Source organism: Episyrphus balteatus, chromosome 3 (assembly GCF_945859705.1).
Source record: "Episyrphus balteatus chromosome 3, idEpiBalt1.1, whole genome shotgun sequence".
NCBI classification, from domain to species: Eukaryota; Metazoa; Arthropoda; class Insecta; order Diptera; family Syrphidae; genus Episyrphus; species Episyrphus balteatus.
In genome coordinates this window covers 2,958,288-2,964,287 of record NC_079136.1, presented here as the reverse complement: position 1 = coordinate 2,964,287, position 6,000 = coordinate 2,958,288, and the positions used below count along the sequence as shown (strand labels likewise).

The window sequence follows — 6,000 nt, the reverse complement described above, 5'->3', positions numbered from 1 at the left end:
TCCCAATAAAATTTTCCCAGGGGCGCCGGAAGTACTAAAACCGCTAAAGTGAATTGTTCATGATTTAAAAGAAATGTTCAATACTATACGGAACTAAGTAAAATTGAAATGCTCAATTTCTTGCAAAGAATGAATTTTCAAAGAACTTTTCGTATTATTTAAAAATAATTTAAATCCAAAAATACGTTATTTTTTCACCGGAAACATTTTTTCGGATTTCTTTCGAAATTAACAATTTGTCCCAACACTCCTCAAACTTCAATTCTATGAAAACTTTCGAACAATTCAAAACAACAAAAATCCAAAGGTCATGCTAAAACAAAAACGTCACAAAACTCAAAACGTCAATTTACCTCAACATGTCAAAAGTGTGCAAAACTTTGCATCATTTCTTTCAGAATTTCAACTAAAAATTTAAGAAGAAAATTTATTTTTATCCAATTAAATCTCAATCAAATTTCAATTAAATGGTGAGAAAAAGTTACATTAACAATATCTTCAATAAATTTCATATATTTTAAAGTTGTCAATACGGTAAATTAGTTAAAAAAAATCGCCAAAGTATTTTTATTTATACGCATAATAAACCCCCAAAATTATATAAGTAGATTGAAAAAAAAAGCAAAAGAAAACAGAAATGTATTAGGTGCATACAAAAAATAGAATCAATTTTGCATGAAATAGAAATGTTTTATTCAAGTTCAATATTTTACTAACGAAAACCTTGAAATGATTCATGAACCATGGCAATGAGATATCTTTGCCATCAGAATCAAATAAAACAAGTATTATTCCATTTTTTTTATTCATATAATATTTAAATATAAACATACCTAGTGCCATGGTATAAAAAGAGACCTAGTGCTCCTATTAGAGCTACTGACTTACGTTGGCATGCTTGAATCCTTGAATGACTTAGCTCTTCGTTGGGGAGGGTTCTTGCGAGTAAGTGAATCTCAAGAATAACAAATTATTTAATAATCATGCCAGGACTGGACATTCATAGACATCCTTTATTTTCTTAAATATTATGTTTTAGCGGACGGACATTGTTAGACATTGGCAATGGGTATATAGATGTGTAATACCGAGTAGGGTAGAGTCGTAGAGTAACCTAATTCCGGCCGTTTCCAGTATCCGATCACCTTTCAGAAAAAATCGTTATAACTAGTAATTTCGTAGGATTTATTCCAAATGTTTGCTCTTATGCTGTTCTTTTAAATGTCTCTTTAAAGTAACAATATTCTTTTTATTCTTGTTAATCAGTCTTCTTCGAAAAAATAACTTTTTGTGCCGTGATCCAATCGGGTAAGGTTTTTTTTATAATTTTACCGTTTAATCGTTTCTTAATTCTTAAAAAAACAAAAATTTAAATAAAAAACAATCAATTTATTTAAGCTTGACCTAATAAATGCAGTGCCCAGAAATGGGACACTAGATAGCTGAAAATAGGAAACAAAGGCCGGATTTAGGAAAATCGGACATTTGTTTACAAAAACTTAAATAAATTATTTCAGGAAACTATTATTAACTTTATTTTAAATTTCGCCAAAAAATAAATTAATAAAGTACATTTTACTTCAAATGTTCATTTTTTACGTTTCTGTGCTTTATTTTAGGAGCTACTAGCAACTCTACCCTAGTCACTATAATTAGTCTGTTCCATTGGGAGGTGGCAAAGTACTACTAATAGTTAATTAGCGATTTTCAATGGAACGCACTTTCAACCAGTTCAATACAAATCGTATCTACACGGGAAGAAGAGCATAAGTAGATGATTGTACTAGATTAACCAAAACATCTACTAGAAGTAAACTACCACTTCCAATGGAACAGGGCTATTATTAAAATCGACACATGCTGCAAAAAGGGGTTCATGCTGACCATATACAATTCTGTTGAAGTTTCGAAAAGATCTACTTGGGACATTTATGTTGATTTTACACAATAATTCACTTGAGTTTACATTTAAAATGGTTCTTCTTCTACTTACGGCCGATTTCTTCACAGAGTCCTAGCGCTAGTACCGGTCCTAGTCCTAAAGTTAGTACTCAAATCGGTATCAACTCATTTCTTCACTCAAGTACTAAGCCCTAGAACTGTCAATTTAGGACCGAGTACTAGTTAGGACTTGGTACTAGCTAGCTCCTCAAAATCTGCTAGTACCTGGTTATTATACCAATCGTTAGTACTCAAATCCAAGTACCAAGTGATTTCTTCACACAAGTTCTAAGCCCTAGTACTGTCAAATTGGTACCGATTTTTGCTTAGGACGTCCTAAAAGTTAGAACCAAAAAATCGACAGTCTAGCGACGATAATACTTGATTTGGTTGCAAAAAATCCATTTATTCCAAAATTTAATTAGCAGTTTTGAGATTTGGTGTCTTTTTAAATAGATACTTTTATTGATTTTTATTCTGATTTTGTAATTTTATTTTTTGTCGAAATTTTTCATTTTGTATTTTTTTTTTGTTGAAGAAAATGGATTTAACTTTTGATGCAGATTTGGTAAACGACATCTGTCCCGCAATTAAAAATGTTGTGGGTAGACTTTTTTAACAAAAAGTCAGCGCCTTTTACTTTTTCAAGTTAATAACGCGACTCGCACCGATGATTTCATTGAAATCACACAAAAAAAGACTGCACTTTTAAAAACTGTTATTTTTATTGAAATATAAAGGTACAAACGTCTAATACGGAAACTATTTTTTTTATGTGCTAACTTAAAATGATTCTTCTTCCGGCGGGCGACCTTCGTAGTAAATAGACATGACATCCCATTTTTGATGGTGACACTTCTTGATTAAATTTGAATTTTAACTTTTTTTATTTTCATTTTTTCTTCTTAGGTCTTCTTAAGCGTCACTATAATTTTTTTAAATTATTTTTTAAATTATGATTTCACTAAATTTCAACGTTTTTTGTATATTTTGTTTTGTTTGATTTACTGAATTATCAAATAATCTATTTAAAACTTCAAAATATTGTCAAAATGACAGTTAGACCAGTTTTATACGAATTAATTCTTAGGACTGCGTTGTGAACTTAGATCAGGTCCTATAAATGTGAAGAAATGCTCAGGTACTAAGCTGGGCTAGTACTCATGTGAAGAAATTGGCTGTTAAAGTTTCAAGATCTAATAATTTTAAACGATGTGTATAGGGAGGTAAGTTAACATCTCTGTTCCAAGGTAGATTTTGCAGCGCAAACAGAAAAAAAAAAAACTTTTTCTGAATACATTCGATCCGATTTATATTTGTAGTGTAACATAGGCACCATACACTGCTGCAATATTCAAGCCCAGATCTCACAAGAGCACAGTATAAAGTTTTAAGTATTTGTGGGTCGTTAAAATCTGTTGCCCACCGTGTATCGTATGCAACCAAGTTTACAATCTGCATAAATAGTCAAAATGGATTTTAAAAGTTAACTTAGCATCAAAAATAACTGACACGTTCCAATGATTTATCAACAATGGTATAATTCATTATCAAAGAAGAAAGCTTTCGAGTAAAGCCTGAACTACATAGAAACACAAAGTGAAAAAAATAGAAATTTTTCAAAAAATTCATATTTTTAAATGTCACATCAATAAATTTTGTTTTTGTTATTTCGTACTTTTGTTTAATTTGTATACTATTTTTGACTTTGTGTTTTAATGTAGTTCTAGCATAAAGGTCATTGCTTTACATTTTGATAAATTTAAAGACATATCATTTATATTGCACCAATTAAAAAGTTTATTTAAGTAACTTTGGAGAAAATGCGCAACTTCATGGTTCTTGAAAGAATGGAATAATTTTGTTTAATCGGCAAACATAAGAATCTTTGCACGAGTTATTACATTAGACATAACACAAATAATGTTGGGCCAATGTGACTTCCTTGAGGGCCACCAGAATAGACATTTATAATTTTAGACATTTTATTCTTAAAAAACACATATTGAGTTCATTCTGAAAGGTAGGATTTTAACTACACTAGGAACTAGTCGGAAAAGTCTATACGGGCTAATTTCTTCAATAATATGGTTTGGTTAACACGATCAAACGTTTTGGAGAAATCTCAGTAAATAACATCAGTTTGAAAACCATCCTAATCTTTTATCACAGTGTTCGAGAAGAAATGTGTTCGAACCAAATGTTTGTGGTTGCCGATTTTCCTTCTGTGAAGCCATGGTGATAGGGAGAAATCTATTGATTCCAGTTACTTTTTAAGAGGTCAAACATGATGTTTTTAAAAGATTTTGGAATACAAGACAGTTTAGCAATACCTCTATAATTTTCACATTTCCGGAAAAATTGATTTAAAAAAAAAATTAAACAAATAACACAATAATAACGCACTAATAACATACATTTTTTCACTGACTAGGAAAGAATTTTGTCAGGTCCCTAGAACATAGAGTTTTTCATTTTTAAAATATAATTTTTTATCACACTTTCACGATACCTTTCCTTTCGTCTCACCTCACTTGACCTATTGACACCCCATCAATCCCCAAATAAAATGATTTAATTTTTCATATCAAGTTGTGTAAAATTAATTTATTTAATACAATCAAGACATTTTGTTTTCATTAAACTAAACCGTTAAAGAAAATACGTTGTCTAATTGAAACTTGTAATTAACTATATAAAAATTTGTAATAAGGAAAATTATGTTATATTATTGAAAAATTGAATTGAGTAATAAGAAATGTATTGAAAAGGAATTAAAAATAATAGATATGTTTGTTGCGAGAAATATAATTAAATAACACGGTGTTACAAAAATGAGGTTTTAAAATATACGCGGGCGGAGACCTATCAGGTTTTGTAGAGCTAGTCGCACTGAATACGAAACGGTATTTGAAAATCCCCTAACACCCCCAAAATCTGGAGTTACGGGCAAAAAACGGTTTTTTGGACCTTCACCCATTGAAAAAATTCTAGCTTCGACAATTTTTTACCCATTTTCGATTTTTTTACAGTTTCTGATAGAAGATAAATATACTTTTTTAACAATGTATAAAACATGTAACTCGGTTAAACCACTTAGAATTTATAAGATGTCAAAGTTCAAAAATTCAATTTTTTTTGTCATTTGCCCAACTTCGGCATCAATTTAAAGTATATGTTTTCAAAACAACATGCTATTTAAAAAATATATTCTAAAACTATATCTATTTCCCAATTGATCGATGTATTTTTTATGAAAATCACTTCAAAATTGGCTTAGAAAAAAAAATTTTTCGATTTCAACCCAGATACAGAAATTCGAACTTTTAGGTATAGAACAAAAATGTTGTTTCGGCACGTAGTAGGATAAGTTGGACGCCAGGATTTGATTAAGGGTTTTTGTAGAGGAGCTCAATACAAACATTTTTTTTCTTTAAGAGGGGGATCTATCTCCCCCCGTTTAGGTGGGAGGGGCATTTTTCTAAAAAAAAATTATCAAAATAAAAAAAAATTATTAAAAAACAACGGCAACATTTACAGTAATAAATGGTACCATTTCCAAAAGGCAAAATTGTGCATTTGATTCTAATTTTTAAATCAATATAATATTACAAATAGTTTTTGAAATAATCGATTTCAAAGTTAAAAATAAGGGAAAAAAAAATTTTGAAAACTCATTTTATACTATTTTTGTCCAGACTGTGAATTTTAGTAAATAAATTACTTAGACAGAAAACTGCCTCAATTAATTCCTTATCGAACAGTGAAAACTATATGTTTCTATGTCTTCTAGTTTTTGAGAAAATTGAAAAATAAAAACAAATAAAAACAAAAAATATTTTGAAAAAAGAAAAATCTGATAAAATAATTTTCCAATTTTCCCAAAAACTAGAAGACATAGAAACATAAAGTTTTCACTGTTCGATAAGGAATTAATTGAGGCAGTTTTCTGTCTAAGTAATTTATTTACTAAAATTCACAGTCTGGACAAAAATAGTATAAAATGAGTTTTCAAAATTTTTTTTTCCCTTATTTTTAACTTTGAAATCGATTATTTCA

The 6,000-nt window shown here is 29.4% G+C and overlaps 1 protein-coding gene across 1 annotated transcript in view; it reads left to right on the top strand.

The window, feature by feature from the left end:
• The first annotated feature begins 319 nt into the window (after window positions 1–319).
• LOC129913530 (solute carrier family 25 member 44) overlaps window positions 320–6,000 on the top strand; it is a 12,872-nt gene continuing 7,191 nt past the window's right edge. The window contains exon 1 of the mRNA XM_055992261.1: window positions 320–470. The gene's annotated coding sequence lies outside the window, so the exon portion shown is untranslated. The remainder of the gene's footprint in view (window positions 471–6,000) is intronic.